Source organism: Solanum verrucosum, unplaced genomic scaffold (assembly GCF_900185275.1).
Source record: "Solanum verrucosum unplaced genomic scaffold, falcon-dt-bn FXZP01001278.1, whole genome shotgun sequence".
In the NCBI taxonomy this organism is placed as follows: Eukaryota; Viridiplantae; Streptophyta; class Magnoliopsida; order Solanales; family Solanaceae; genus Solanum; species Solanum verrucosum.
In genome coordinates, this window is record NW_026020317.1 from 1,703,252 (window position 1) to 1,720,069 (window position 16,818).

Consider the following 16,818-nt stretch of genomic DNA (forward strand, 5'->3'; position numbering starts at 1 on the left):
GAGGCTTGTGCACGTGACAACCAGGTTTTGGGGATTGAATTAAGTTGACTTGTTTTCGTAATAGTAATTGCTATTGAACTTTGCTTTATTTCCGCACTTTATCGAAATGATTGGGTTTTAGGCTGACTTGTCTTGGTGGGATACGACGAGTGCCATCACATCCATTTTTGGGTCGTGACAAAATGGTATCAGAGCCCCAGGTTCATAGGTCTCACGTGCATACAAGCCGAGTCTACATAGAGGCTCAAGGATCGGTACGGAGACGTCTGTACTTATCTCTGAGAGGCTATAAAGACTATTAGGAAACTTCCTTTTTGTTCATTCTTTCTCATCGTGCGTAGTTACCTTCTTTAGTACTGAGCTATTATATACTCTTTTGACAGATGACGAGGACTAGAGCGACTGTTACTGGTGGTAGAGGGGAGGCACTTCCCGAGGCAATTGTTGAGGCCCCAGCTAGGGGTAGGGGTAGAGCCCGAGCTAGAGGTCGTGCTCGTGGAACGACACTAGGCAGAGGTCGTGGCCGTGGAGCAGCACCAGTTAGAGGTCGTACTAGAGAGGCCTCTCCTGAGCCCCAGATTGATGACAGAGAGGACCAGGTTCCTCCAGAGCCTGCAGTCACACATTTGCTTCAGGATACATTATTGAGGGTATTAAGTGTGCTTGAGAGCTTTACTCAGGGTGGTGGTGCGACCGCTACACCACAAGACTCTCAGACTAGAGAGGGGGCTCAGACCCAAGAGCAGCAGGAAGCTCCAGTTATGCATGATGCGGTGGGGCAGCCACCAAAGGATCCCATGGTTGAGAATGATCTTGCACCAGCAATTGGGGGTCAAGGTGAACCATTGGTTGTTCTGACAGAGGATGAGCAACATAGGTATGAGAAATTTCGAAAGATGGACCCACCTCAGTTTCAGGGTGGGAAGAGTGAGGATGCTCATGAGTTTCTGACTACATGCCGAGAGTTACTAGAGGTTGTTGGATTAGCTGAGTCACATGGGGTTCGATATGCTACACTCCAGCTTCGTGGGCCAGCGAGAGAGTGGTGGAGAACTTATTCGGGGGCTTTGCCAGTTGGATCTCCTCCAGTGACTTGGGAGAGGTTTTCCAGTGCCTTTCATGACCGTTTTATCCCTTGGAGCATGAGAGAGGAGAGTCGTTTGAGGTTTGAGAATCTGAGACAGGACAACTTATCAGTTACAGAGTATGAGGCCCGTTTTTGCCAGTTGTCTAGGCATGCTTTGGCCATTATTCCAGATGAGACAGAGAGGATCCGTAGATTCGTGAGGGGGTTGACTTTCTCTATCAGATCAGCTGTGTTTAGAGCATCTAGAGAGGGGGCTTCCTTCCAGTCCATTGTGAGTGCCGCTAAAGAGGCGGAATTGATGGAGAGAGAAGAGTTTGGGGACCCTAAGAGAGTCCGTACAGCAGGCCAGTTTCATGGTGCCTCATCTGGAGGCAGGGGATCACACAGAGGGAGTGGTTCCTTTCAGCAGCGAGGACCCGTTCATGCATCTATGCCGACATCCGAGGGTGGTCAGATACCTCGGGGTTCTTATAGCATGGGTCACGGTTCACAGCAGCGACCTATGGGGCGAGGCAATTATAGTGGGTTTTCAGGGTCCGCACAGCAGTTCCCGGGACAGAGATTTTGCTTTTCTTGTGGAGATCCCGATCACCTGATGCGACAGTGTACTTCCCAGAGGGGTCGTGGATGATCCCAACCTAATTCTTCATTTCAGGCTAGACTACCGGTACCACCGGGTAGAGGCCGAGGTAGAGTTCAGTCAGGTAGAGGCGGTAGAGCTTCTAGTAGTGGTTCTGCAGCTCAGCAGAGTGGGGGTAGAGTTACCACCCAGGCTGGAGGTGGCCGAGGGGGCCACTGTTATGCTTTTCCGGGGAGACCCGAAGCGGAGACTTCTGATGCTGTTATTACAGGTATCATCCCAGTATGCCATCGATCTGCGTCTGTATTGTTTGATCCAGGGTCTACATTCTCTTATGTGTCCACCTATTTTGCTGCTGAATTTGATATGATATGTGATAGCATGACTGTACCTATTCGTGTTTCTACACCCGTGGGTGAACCCTTAGTGGTGGATCGAGTGTATCGATCTTGTCTTGTTTCTCTAGCGGGGTATGACACTTGGGTAGATTTAATCATTCTGGGGATGGTAGACTTTGATGTTATCTTGGGTATGAATTGGCTTTCTCCTTATCATGCTGTCCTTGATTGTAATGCTAAGACTGTGACTTTAGCAATGCCTGGTGTTCCGAGGGTTGAGTGGAAGGGTGCTAATGGCTCTTATCCTAGCAAGGTCATTTCTTTTATTTGTGCTCAGAGATTGGTGGAGAGAGGGTGTTTGTCTTACTTAGCTTTTATTCGGGACACCAGTGTTGAACCACCTTCCATAGATTCTGTTCCCGTGGTTCAGGAGTTTCTCGATGTATTCCCTTCTGATCTTCCAGGTGTTCCTCCCGATAGGGATATTGATTTTGCTATTGATTTGGAGCCGGGCACTAAGCCTATTTCTATTCCTCCCTACCGTATGACTCCAGCAGAGTTGAAAGAGTTGAAGGATCAGTTGCAGGATTTATTGAGTAAAGGGTTTATTCGCCCTAGTGTGTCACCTTGGGGTGCCCCTGTGCTGTTTGTGAAGAAGAAGGATGGGACTATGAGGATGTGTATTGATTACAGACAGCTAAACAAGGTAACAGTGAAAAATAAGTATCCTCTTCCGCGTATTGATGACTTATTTGATCAGCTACAGGGGGCATCGTTGTTCTCTAAGATTGATTTGAGGTCTGGGTATCATCAGTTGAAGATTAGGGCATCAGATATCCCTAAGACAGCTTTTCGGACTCGGTATGGGCATTATGAGTTCTTAGTGATGTCATTTGGGTTAACTAATGCCCCTGCAGCTTTTATGGAGTTGATGAACGGGGTGTTTCGACCATACATTGATTCTTTTGTGATTGTTTTCATCGATGACATTTTGGTTTACTCCAAGACTGAGGATGACCATGTCCGACACTTGAGAATTGTACTTCAGAGATTGAGGGAAGAGAGGTTGTATGCCAAGTTCTCAAAGTGTGAGTTCTGGCTTAATTCTGTGGCATTCTTGGGACACGTGGTGTCCAAAGAGGGTATTAGAGTAGATCCAGCCAAGATTGAGGCAGTTAGAGGCTGGACGCGACCTACTTCTCCTACCGAGATTAGGAGTTTTGTGGGATTGGCAGGTTATTACCGACGATTTGTTCAGAGTTTCTCTACTATTGCAGCTCCATTGACTAGATTGACTCGACAGGGTGTGGGTTTTCAGTGGTCTGATGAGTGTGAGGAGAGTTTTCAAAAGCTCAAGACTTTGTTGACTTCGGCTCCTGTGTTGACTCTACCTGAGGAGGGTGTAGACTTTACTGTGTATTATGATGCTTCAGGAGTCGGATTGGGTGGTGTATTGATGCAAAAGGGGAAAGTGATTGCTTATGCTTCTAGGCAATTGAAGTCCCATGAAAAGAACTACCCTACTCATGATTTGGAGTTGGCGGCTGTAGTATTTGTACTTAAGTTATGGCGTCATTATTTGTATGGGGTGCATTGTGAGATCTTCACTGATCATCGGAGTCTTCAGTATATCTTTAGTCAGAGGGATCTGAACTTGAGGCAGCGTAGGTGGCTTGAGTTGTTGAAGGACTATGATGTGACCATTTTATATCATCCGGGGAAGGCCAATGTTGTTGCCGATGCTCTGAGTAGGAAGACTCCTAGCATGGGAAGTCTTGCAGCACTTAGCATTGAGGAGAGACCATTGGCTAGAGATGTTCAGAGGTTAGCTAATAGTCTTGTCCGGTTGCAGATCTCAGAGGAGAGTGATGGGATAATTGCTTTTATTGAGGCTCAGTCTTCTTTAGTCGAGCAGATCCGTGCGCACCAGTTTGATGATGAGAAATTATGTCTCATTCGAGACAGAGTATTGAGAGGGGAAGCCAAGGAGGCTGTCCTTGATTCTGACGGTGTCTTGAGGATCGGAGGCAGGATTTGTGTGCCTAAGACAGGAGAGTTGACTAGACTGATTCTTGAAGAGGCCCATTGTTCCCGATATTCTATCCATCCGGGAGCAGCGAAGATGTATCATGATCTGAGTCAGCATTACTGGTGGTGTGGGATGAAGAGAGATATTTCAGACTTTGTTTCTAGGTGTTTGACTTGCCAACAGGTCAAGTGTGAGCACCAGCGTCCTGGGGGTGTATCTCAGAGGATGCCTATTCCTACTTGGAAGTGGGAGCGGATCACTATGGACTTTGTTGTGGGTTTGCCTACCACAGTGGGTGGTTATGACTCCATTTGGGTTGTTGTTGACAGGCTGACCAAGTCTGCCCACTTCATTCCGGTTCGGGTGAAATATACGGCAGAGAAGTTAGCCGAGCTATATATCAGTCAGATTGTGCGACTACATGGGGTTCCTGTTTCTATTATATCAGATCGAGGTTCACTATTTACTTCTCACTTCTGGAAGGCATTACAACATGGTTTGGGTACTCAGCTAGATATGAGTACAGCCTTTCACCCTCAGACAGATGGTCAGTCCGAGCGGACGATTCAGGTGTTGGAGGACATGCTCCGAGCATGTGTGATCGATTTTGGTGCTAGATGGGATCGACATTTACCCTTAAGCAGAGTTTGCCTACAATAACAGTTATCACTCTAGTATTCAGATGGCCCCATTTGAGGCGTTGTATGGCAGACGATGTAGGTCTCCGATTGGTTGGTTTGATTCGGCAGAGATGGACTCTTTGGATACTGACTTGCTTAGAGATGCTATGGAGCAAGTCCGTAGGATTCAGTATAGACTGTTGACAGCCCAGAGTCGACAGAAGAGTTATGCAGACCGGAGAGTTAGAGCCTTAGTGTTTATGGAGGGCGATCATGTTTGGCTTAGAGTGTCACCTATGAAGGGTGTGATGCGGTTCGGCAAGAAGGGCAAGCTTAGCCCTAGATTCATTGGACCTTTTGAGATTTTGGGTCGAGTGGGAGAGGTGGCCTATAAGTTGGCCTTGCCACCTAGTTTGTCGGCAGTTCATCATGTCTTCCATGTCTCTATGCTTCGGAAGTATATTCCGGATGAGTCACATGTGCTTTCACTCGATTCAGTGGAGTTGAGTCCAGACTTGACATTTGAGGAGGAACCTATAGCTATATTGGACAGGCAGGTTCGAAAGCTTAGGACCAAGGAGATTGCTTCAGTGAAAGTGCAATGGAAGCACCGATCAGTGGGAGAGGCAACTTGGGAGACAGAGTCTGATATGCGTGCCAGATATCCTCAGCTTTTTTAAGCTTCAGGTACTTTCTTTCACCTTATGTTCGAGGACGAACATGATTTTTAGTGGTGGATAATGTAATGACCCGGATTATCATTTTTAGAAATTTACATAAAATTTCCGTTTTTACCCCTCTCAATAGTTGACTCGAGTAATTTTTGATTAGTCGGTGAAGTTGATTTGAAAATTTTGAATTATTCGATAACTACGGTTATTTAATTGATGGGTATATATTAAATAATTTATTTATTTAGTTGGCGGTTAATGGGTCAATGCCATAATATATATATTAATACCCTAACTATTTGACCCATGTTAACATAAGTTAGTAGGGTTTTTATGTTGGTAAACGACAAATTAACGAGAACAAAAGTAGCTTCCGGGAAAGAATACTACGGCGGCACAATCTAAGGGGACGACAAAACGTTCAGGTAATCATAATTATCAACCACGCCTATCTTTGTGTTGTGCATATGAGTAGGCGTCCTAATATTAGTATTAAAAATGTGGGACTCCTGTGAATGAAAAACAAACCAGAAATAAAAATCGAAGGTATATAGGTTTGACGTTCTGAACATGGGATTATAAATAAGTGTAAGTATTATGGTCCAATCATTGGATAATGATTACTCCTAATCATTGGACCATGATTAGGATTATTAGTAGTGGGACAAGGAATATGGATTGAAACATTGAAAATAGGTTGTTTTAGCAGGTAGTTTTGTAGTCCGCCACTGGGGTGCTGAGTAGTTAGTTTCGACTTCAATTATTTTCATTTAATTATCTCATATGATTCAAGTTTTGGTAATAATTGAGATATGTAATAAAATAGTGGGTGTATTGTGATATATAAAGATCATTAAAATTATATTATTTAGAGAAATTGAAACTTAACCCTAAGCTTGAAATTTGGAAAATATGAGAGTTGACATGTTAATTGACAGTTGACATCAAGATTTAGGAACTTGATTATAAATTCGGATGATTTTTGGGTCTAGGCTAAACCTATAGTAATATGGGCATTGTTAGTTCTGAAATCTTATTGTGAATATGCACTTGAATAGATTACATTGATTTGGAAGCTCAACGGAAAGGGAAGACTCAAGTCTCGGAGTGATTATTCGGTTATTTAAGGCAAGTGGATTTCTAAACCCTTGTTAAGCGTATGGAATTCGTGTATTTCCTTGTGGTATATGTTTGGGAGTAATGTGATCAATTGTTTGTGTAATGTGTTGAGAATTGTTTGAAAGACTTGTTGAATCATCGTTGAACTTGTGATTTGTGCAATGTTATGAAAATGGTCATCTCCTCATTATTTGTGTGAACATGTCATTTGCATTATTATGAGACATGGTTGTGACAAGTGTTATGTGCATTGAGAAAGAATAAGAAATTAAGGAGGATGTACCATTTCGAGGGACGTATCGCGCGCCGCGACGGATACTATATTTCGAGGGACGTGTCGCGCGCCGCGACGGATATTATATTTCGAGGGACGTATCGCGCGCCGCGATGGATGCATGGACAGATATGTCCCCCATGGGTCCCGGACTGAGAGACAGCGGGTGTGTATCATTAGGTCAGACATGCATCACTATAATTGACATTGCATTTCATTGCATTGCACATTTTTATTATTAATGAACTTGATCTTGTGTGTTGTTGATCTTGTGAGTGCCTTTCTGTGAAATTGGTTATTGACGAATATTGAGGTGTTATTGAGAATATATGACCTGTTAGAGTGCTATTGTTGAGTTGTATGCTTTGTAAATTGTAAATTGTTAGGTTGGGTTGGTTTTATGCAGGTTGTAGTTATGGAGGTTAGGATGGGGTGTAAGGAGTACCCGTATTCTGTACTCTTAGCTTGTGTTTAGAGGTTTGCTTGTTGAGTACCGTGTGGTTTGGTACTCACCCCTTGCTTCTACAATCTTTTGTAGGTTACGAGCCCGGATCTTCGTGATACCTTCAATTCTCTTCGTTTCCGAGGTTTTCTGTGGAGATCTGAGAGGTAGCTGTTTGTCATCTCAGCGAACCTTCTTACTCCTGTTTATGATTTTGTTTTTACTTGAAAGACAACGTCATTTGAGACTTGCGTATTTTCTTTCAATTCTAGTATTTACATTAGAGGCTTGTGCACGTGACAACCAGGTTTTGGGGATTGAATTAAGTTGACTTGTTTTCGTAATAGTAATTGCTATTGAACTTTGCTTTATTTCCGCACTTTATCGAAATGATTGGGTTTTAGGCTGACTTGTCTTGGTGGGATACGACGAGTGCCATCACATCCATTTTTGGGTCGTGACATTTGAATTCATTTAACAGATATTTACTACTTGTTTATAAAAATATCCAATTTGAGGATTGAGATGTTTCAAAATATTCAATTTTTCATTTATTTACATGAAATAATTCATCGATTAAATTTATAACTCGCCTTATCACATCATGCATGTGAAATATATCTAACATATGGGTAAATAATAAATTTGATTGAGTTCTTTTTAACGATAGTCATAAATGATGGGCTAAAGGGTCTGAAATTTAATCAAGTACAACATTTAAATAGCCCTTCTTAAAAACATAAACAAGTTTAACTTAAGGTGCAGAAAGTACAACTTAATTACAACACAGTCATATGTATTATTGCATATGATGTGTTCGTAATAACCCTTTATTCAAACATTACATGGAATTAAAGAAATAAAATTAAAATAGCAAGTACATTAAACTCCAAATTAAATTAAACCTCAGCCACAACTATGTCATACTCCTCTCGATCATTGAGAACCCATTTTCCATCTTCTTGTTGAACCATTCCTTTGTTCTTCACAGTCCACCAATTTGCTGGGACAAGATACTCACTTTTCAATGCACCTGAAGATTTGTTAACAAGCGCGATATCACGATCCACCTCTAGTTTAAAACCTGTTAAAAGTCCTATACCTTGAGTTCCCGCAACTCCATGCATGTAACACTCCAAATTATGCCATGTGAGGATATCTCCAGGGAAATTTAAATAAGGGGATTTTGTGGTGTCGATTATTATTTCCTACCCAACGTCGAGATAGCCAATAGGTGGGTATTTTGGAACAATATCCAATATGTTATGAATTCTCATAACGTGAAGGTGTTTCAATTTGTTAAATGCGTTTAAAAAATTGAGATCTCCAACTTTAGGACTTGCAAATACAAAAGCTGTCACTGGGAATTCCTTCCCATGACTTGACTTGTTGATTTTATTGTAAGCTATGTCAACTGCATTCAGAGTCGCAAGGGATGCACCTAGGCTATGCCCAGTCACAGTTATGCTCACCTCTTCATTCTTATATTCCTCGACCAATCTCTTCACTTCTTCAAGGACCTATACGTAACGTACTCTTTAATTAAATGGCATTAAATCAAAATATATGTACGAATTCAAGGTCAAAATTATATATACCTGATCTCTAGCACTTTTTTTATTAAACTTTGATCGTGCACTTTCTGATGTATAAACGTTGTAGAAGCCATGATGCACCAATGGTTTGAACAAAGGAAGTAAACCCCCATCACCAAACACTTTTGGTCCTGGAATTGGTAAAAATTGAAGGTCATTAACCCACTCCAGTGTTTGAATTGTTCCTCTCCAAGCAATCACAATATCTCTTCTTCCTAGTGAAACTTTACCCTCATCAGTAGACACAGCAACATATCCCATAAAATTTGATTCCTTACTCCATGCTTCCCTTGACAATGATTTCGTAATGAAAGCATCAGGAAGTGGCATGGATGAGGTAGCATAGAAATATTTGGTTACACGATACTTCGATGGGTCAAGGCCAACATTAGAGAAAAGATTTTCCATCGAGTATCTGCTAGCTCCTGCATATTTAGATACTTTATCAGAAATGAAGGTGTCGTAAGTCACTTCAGCTTTTTCTCCATATTGAATGATATATTTACGAAGATCAACATCCAATGGATTTAATAGACCTTCCCAATTGTTTTTCCCACTAAGTTCCTCCCATTTCTCAGCCATGCTAGACATCTTTTTTTTCTTGATTTTTTTTTTTTTGGTTACTCTTTAGTTTTTTCTTGGTATGTGAAGTACATTAAGCCCATGAATTTATAGGGAAAAAACTTCGTTGATCTCTAAGGTTTTTCAATTTTCATGCATGAAACACGTTTTGATTTTAATTTATTAATTTTTGTGAATTATATATTGTCATAGTCCAGTAATAAATGAATTAACCAAGAAAACATTAAAAATAGTAGTACTAATAATAATGATTTCCATATTGAATTTCTGAACTACTACCACCATTAACATTTTGCTGTTTGGCCATATGAAGAACATTTTAGCATATTTGAAATAATATATAGATAGTATTAACTTCAAACTTCAAATATAGAATTAAATTGCATCAAGTTTGGCCAAACATGTACAATATTACTCATTTTTTCATAATCAATGTAGCATTCCACGTTCTCAATAATACACATTGGTTATCAATTTAGAGCAACATACAGTCTTCCAATATCAATCATTAGATATGAACGTAATCATCACAAGTAGATACACAACACAATTCAATGGTCCTCTCACGGAACCCAATTCAATGGTCCTCTCATGGAACCCACACCCAAACTGTTAGCATACCGGAACGTGGTACCCGATCCAATGTTTATGTCAGAACGTGGCAACCGATCCCATGTTTATGCCGAAACGTGGAAACCGATCCATTCAACAAACCACAATCACAATCACAATGTATATTCTCACAATCGTACAACAAGAGGTGATTCATGTCATACAATTGTTCAATTATTCTCATTTACGATTAGGGTGATCAATAATGCAACATTCGCATACAGACATGCATTATAATGAGCAATTACAAACATATATCACACCAACATGAAATCACAACCAACACCTATCTCGAAACAGGCTTGAAACCTTAAGAAACTTGATCCTTCCCTTTCCGAATTCGTTCCGCACTACAAGAAAATATACTTATTGCTACGAAATATAAGCTATGAATTCAAAAATTGTAGCTATTACCTAGTAATAGCCATAAAATACAAATTTCGTGGCTATTTAAAAATTCATCAAACTTTTTTGCCACGAATATTAAGTTTACAAAGCTAAATCCTTGTATTTGCTATAATCGCTAACAATCATGACAATAATTATCTAAATAGCTACAATTTTATTGCTAAAATAAAATTCTGTAGCTAATTATAACTTTTTTGCTACCCAATAAAAATAATTGTAGCAATAGCAACTCTTTAGCCATAATAAGTTATTTGAAACAAAATATTGTGGCTAAATAAATAATTTTGCTTCAAGTTATAAAAAGATGTGGCAATAGTTAAATGATATTGCCATAGAGTTTTGCTATAGTAAATTTTCGTAACTAATTACTATTTTTTGCCACGAATTTTAATTTACCGTAGTAATAATAACATTTTAGCCATAATAACTTATTTGAAGAAATATTTGTAGCAAAACAAATAATTTAGCTTTAAGTTATAAAATATTGTGGCAATAATTAAACGAAATAGACATAGATTTTCTTCTATAATAAAAATTCATAGCTGATAATTATTTTTTGCCACAAATTTGAATTTATCATAGTAATAATAACCTTTCAGCCACAATAACTTATTTGAAGAAAAAATTGTAGCTAAATGTTTTTTTTCAAGCTATAAAAGTCGTGGGATATTAAAAATATAATCATAGATTTTTTGCTATAATACAATTTTATAGTTAATTATAAGTTTTTTTCACGATCATGTTGAAACTTATTGAAGTAATAGTAATCTTTTATACATAGGAAGTAATTTAAAATAAAATATAATAACTTAATAAATATTATGTTTCGAGTAGCAAAAAATTGTTACAATAACTAACTTAAAAGTTAAAATTATTTGTCATGAAAAACTGATACAACTATGTGAGTACAATTGTGGTGATACGTTTTATTTAATACAAGGTGAAACGTAAGCCTTGAGGTGCTTCATCTTATGTTGAGAATTCATTTTATGCGACTCAGACCTCTTCTATCGAACATTATATTTATCGAGCTAGCTTAATTAGAGATGTCAATCTTTCTATCAATTCAATTTTACAAGATCTTAATTTGGAAGTTTTAAGTATAATTTAAATAAATAGAACTTATAAAATAAAATAGAAGTTATGTCTAATTGATAAATCAATTGTTTGTTGAATATAATTAATACACATAGGAAGCCATATTGATATTCATTTTTTTTAATTTTCTGCTATTGGCAATTTTTATTTATTTCTTATTTTAATGTTAACTTCCTAATCCATATAATTTTTGTATTTTCAATTAAAACTACAAAACTACAATACAAAATTCCCATCTCTATTTAAATTCAAATTGAAATAACCAGACAAGTTGTCTATTTTTTTCCTATAATATTTTGAATTCATATAATTTTTATATTTTAATTCAAACTAAAAATAGTAATTCAATATTAAGAGTGGTTATAAATTTAACTAAACACTATTCCCTTTGTTCCATATTAGTTGTCTATTTTTTCCTTGACACGATGCTAAGTAATTCAAAATAAAAAGAATAATTTTTACTACTTTACCCCATAATATTTTTTATCTGGAACTTCATAAACATGTTTACAGTTTAAAAAAGAATTAATGGTAAGGGAAATTGAAAAAATTGTAATTGATTTTCATCTTTATTTCATAAATTGACAATTAATTTGAGATAACTATGAGTAGATGATCTCTTTACCATCTTATTGCGCGACACCTAACATCAAATATCACTAAAAAAATCATCAAACCTGACCACCTATTTCACCATCGAACTAAGGGGTCAAATGGGCGGGTTGGGTTGAAATTAGAGATATTAAAATAGGTTGAAATAGAAATTGGGTTGGGTCTTGGCCCCCCCAAGTTTACTTTGGGCTCAAATGGGTTGGGTTCAAATGGGCTAAAAATGAGTTGGGTCTTGACCCGTTCAATTTGACCCAATTAATATCAATATATAATTTTACATAGTGATATTTAACTTTTATAATCACAATTAGAATTTCAGCTCAAGATTTTTTTTTTTAAAAAGTAACAAATGGATAGATAAATCTTAAATGATGTTAAATAGATAATAATTCATACCTTTAATATAGGAACATATCTTAGTAAAGAGTTTTAAAACGGGTTGAAATTGGAGATTGAATTGGGCTCAATTGAGGATTCTCTTAAAATAGGTTAGGCTTGAATGAGTTGAGATTGAACCAAATTCAAATTATCTTGAGCCCAACCCTTAAAATTCTGGACGGATTACCTATGTTTGGGTTCATTTTTGACACCCCAACATCGAACACTCAAAAAAATAATTATTAGCATTTATTTACAAAGAGCTTAGTCGAACAATTGACAAATTAATGCTCGATTAACCATAACTAATTCTGTGAAAAATCTAGAGATGGTGTTTTTAAGAGAGAAGAAAGATCTATAAAAATACATTATAAGATTGAATTTTGTGCAAAATTTAATAACTTCTTACAAAGAAGAAAAAGGTACGGAGGTGTTCTTATTTCATGTTCTCACAATCAACAAAAAAGACAAATAAATTGAATAATCAATGCATTTGAAAAATTTAATGGTGGAAGTTGGAGTAGTAAAAATTGATCAATTTTAGGTGTCTCGCTAAAATCTTTTTCAAGCACTGAACCTAATTAGTTGAACAACTTTGCATATCTTTGTTGTGAAATTTGACCTCAATATTCTTTTATGTTTTTTCTCTCAAAAAAATTACCATTAAAAAAATTGATTTGTGGTAAGACGAAAAAATAGAGGAGGAGAAATATAAGATGGCGTGAAGATGAAGGGGTGGGGAGTCAGTGGCGGATCCAGGATTTTTGCTGAGGGGGTTCAAAGTATAAAGAAGATAACACAAGTGTGCGGTGAGCGTAGTAGTCTCTCGGCATGCTCTTTGTATAAGAATCATAAATATTTCATTGGTTCATAAAAGTAAAATCTAAACGAATCAAAGATATCGAGGACAAAGATACATTGATAAGAATTTTAGCGGATCAACTGTATTACATAAATTAATTCCTAAAACGTGTGAAAATTAAATGATGAAAAAGGGAGCGAGACGGGAAAGAAAGATATTTACCTTATCATGCTAAATCTAACATACTTTATTTTACCATATTAAACATTTCTTTCTACTTTTATCATGCTCCATCGAGCATTCTTAAAAGTTCTTGTGTTTTTATACTTTTATTTTGTAATGTTTTACTTTAGTTTTCACTTTTTAAAAAAATTAAATTTGTATCCATTCAATCACATATTACTATGAAAATCGTCAAGATTCTCTAAAAATGTGTAAGAATAGAGTTACTAATATTATAATGCATATTCAAAAGATAAATAAATAACGTCGTCAATTTTTTTAGTTCATATAGTTCAATATACTAGGTTAGTCATAATTTGTAAAAAAGACAAATAACGAATAAATCAAATAAGTTTAGTTTTCATCCCTCTAAAATAGAATTAAAAATATAAAATAATTTCATGAATTCTATAAATTAATATTTTTAAAAGGGTGTTAACGATATTTAAGTTTCTTCATTAAATTACATCTAATTTACCTTTTAAAAATAAATAATACATATATATATATATGTATGTATATATTATTTCTATCTCAATTTCTAGTTAAATATAATTCATCATATTTAAAAGTTTTTTAGTTTCAAGTTAGTATATGAAAAGGAGTTACGTTGAAACAACATGAATAATAGATATAAAAATAATAAAAAATAAAAATAAAAAGAATGTGTCTAATAAATTTAAACAAAAACAAATTAAAAAGAAGAAATGGAATAAAAGGAAAAAATAATGAAAAAGAAGAAGAAGGTCTAAGCCCAAAAGTTACATTTTCCAAAGCATTAAAAAAAATAGGGGAAAAATGTTGCCCAACGGACTTGAACCCATGACCTAGGGGCACGCACATCTTGAACCACTTATCCATTGAGCCAATCCTGTACTTTGTTTACAAGGGGTTCATTTTAATATATATACCCATAAAATCAGAATTTGACATTATATATATATAGTGTATTTTTTTGACGAGGGGGTTCGGGTGAACCCCCTGGAGTCCACCTAGGTCCGCCCCTGGTGGGGGTGGGGGTGGGGTTTATTTTTACTCAAGCATGCTTTTTTTATTTTGTATTTTATTATATTTTCATAACAGCTTTGAGGATGATATTAAATTAGATCAACCTTTGAATAGTAATGATGTAATAGATCATTATGATAATTTAAGCAAGTAACTGATTCTTTTAGGACAAGTTCAAACGGGAATTTATGTCTTTTTCTTATACTTATAATATTAATTGTTTTGTCAAACATGCATTTCATGGTGTTGTTAAAAAAATATGCACGTTTAATTTTTATGATTTATTAAATTAAAATATCATTAATTTGAAATATATATATTAAAGAAGTTTGTTTTTTTTCTAAACTATGTTAAAGTATTTGCCCATTTCATTTAAAAACCTTAAAACTTTTTGAGAGAGATCACTATGAAAAAATATTAGGAAATAACTTTTAAATTCATTGTTGATCTTTCAGTTCATATCTCGTAGCTGACAAGATTTTTTGATACTTTATCATTAAATAAGAACAACAATGATTTTTTCATTGTTTAATAACACAAATATTTGTACATAATTAATTCCTAATTTATTTGTAGTATGTAATTATAAGTAATAACATATTTTTATCTACTTAATTAACTTTTGAACATACACTGTGTAGATATTCTTTATCTATTATACCGAATGAGACCTTAAATCTCAATATACCCATAACATGTAGCAAAATAACTAAAAATTGATTGACAAAGACATAATTAAAGGAGACAATAATTATTTTTTCGACCTTGCTATGGTAGATATATATACCTATCTCGTTTCTCATGATGTAGCAAAATAACTAAAAATTGATTGACAAAGACATAATTAAAGGAGACAATAATTATTTTTTCGACCTTGCTATAGTAGATATATATACCTGTCTCGTTTCTCATGATGCACATTATTTGAGTCATTGTCAGAGAGTTTCTTGACATTAATTTTGGCTAATATCTTTCTTAATGAGAAAAATAATTTCGGTTCCAATCATGTTCCTCTATCAAAATATCTTGAGGAGTCGGTTTGGGATAATAATAAGTTTGCATACTAGGTTTTTGAGCATATTGAGTATTACCACTATTCTTCTTGGGATACCCGCGAAGTTTATTAATTTCTAAATCAACTTGATTTTTAAAATCAAAAGTGGTTTCCATATTATCTGCAAAATCGTCGGATAAATCAAGAGGTTTAGCTCCAAATTCAGAAAATTTTTTTATCAAGAAGTTTTTCTAAATCATAAAGTGGTTTAAATACAAAGTCCTGAATCTCAGGGGGTCTTTGCACATGAGTAGAAAGTTCAGAAAGTGATTTGGACGTAGATGCTTGCTCATAAGGTTTTAATACCTTTTTAATTTGAATTATTAGCGCAGTTAAGTCATCTAATTTTTTATCAAGAGAACTAATATGCTCTCCTATGACTTTATAGGTCTTCTAGTAGTGACCTTAGATTTAGCAAAATTAGTTTCAACTAAAATGGTTTGATCAGATGTATCATATAATTTACATCTTGAGTTTAACGTAGCAAGCAATTTATAATAGATTCTATAAGATAAACAAATTAATTCAGAACCAGGCACATAATTATAACCATGCGTTTTAACATTTAAAGAAAAAGCATCCAGAATATTAGAATCAGTCAAAAATAATTGCAAATTAGGTTGAGTATTAAAATATACTGGCCATAAGCTACCGTGGATTCTATCGAACCCATCAAAGATTGTTAAAAAATTAAATTTCTAGCATCACGAAGAGCAGCTAAGAAAGTTTCAGGTAACCCTTTAAGAGTTAGAGGTTTAAAAGCAATTTGTACCATGTCAATATGCAAGAATTTATATTGCGATTTATATAAATCAATATCGCGCTTATTTAACAAACAAATAGTTAGTTCAGACAAATTTAACGCGAAAGATTTCTCAGTAGTTTTTATCAACTGTTTATTAGAGATCTTATCAAACCAACCATAATCATAAATGGTTTTTATATCAACTTTCGGAATAGTCCATTTGTTTAACAAATCAAGGTTTTGAGGTATATCTACCTCTTCTAATTTGGTACTTTTAGTACTAGTATCTCCTAAATCCATGATTAAGAGAATATATCTATGCCGAACTTCACATCAATTTCATATTACCATGAAAGTTCCTAGGCTCTGATACCAACGTTACAGGATCTCTGACCTGGCGGATATATACCATATAGGAATCACAATATCAAAAAATTTAATTCAATGTGATTAATTCGATATCTATTATATCATACACATCTACTTATCTTAATTATTGATAATCAAATTTATTTTTGTTCACTTTTACTTCTCTGCTATTT

General features: G+C 35.8%; 2 pseudogenes across 1 annotated transcript; one reads left to right on the forward strand and one right to left on the reverse strand.

Moving 5' to 3' along the window:
* The first annotated feature begins 1,385 nt into the window (after nucleotides 1-1,385).
* Nucleotides 1,386-5,385, forward strand: LOC125835326 (uncharacterized; annotated as a pseudogene).
* A 2,503-nt stretch (nucleotides 5,386-7,888) lies between these two features.
* Nucleotides 7,889-9,404, reverse strand: LOC125835325 (phospholipase A1-IIgamma-like; annotated as a pseudogene). The gene is made up of 2 exons (XR_007443406.1): nucleotides 8,759-9,404; nucleotides 7,889-8,680 (listed from the first exon to the last, which is right to left on the reverse strand). The product of XR_007443406.1 is annotated as a phospholipase A1-IIgamma-like (transcript).
* Between the last annotated feature and the right edge of the window lie 7,414 nt (nucleotides 9,405-16,818).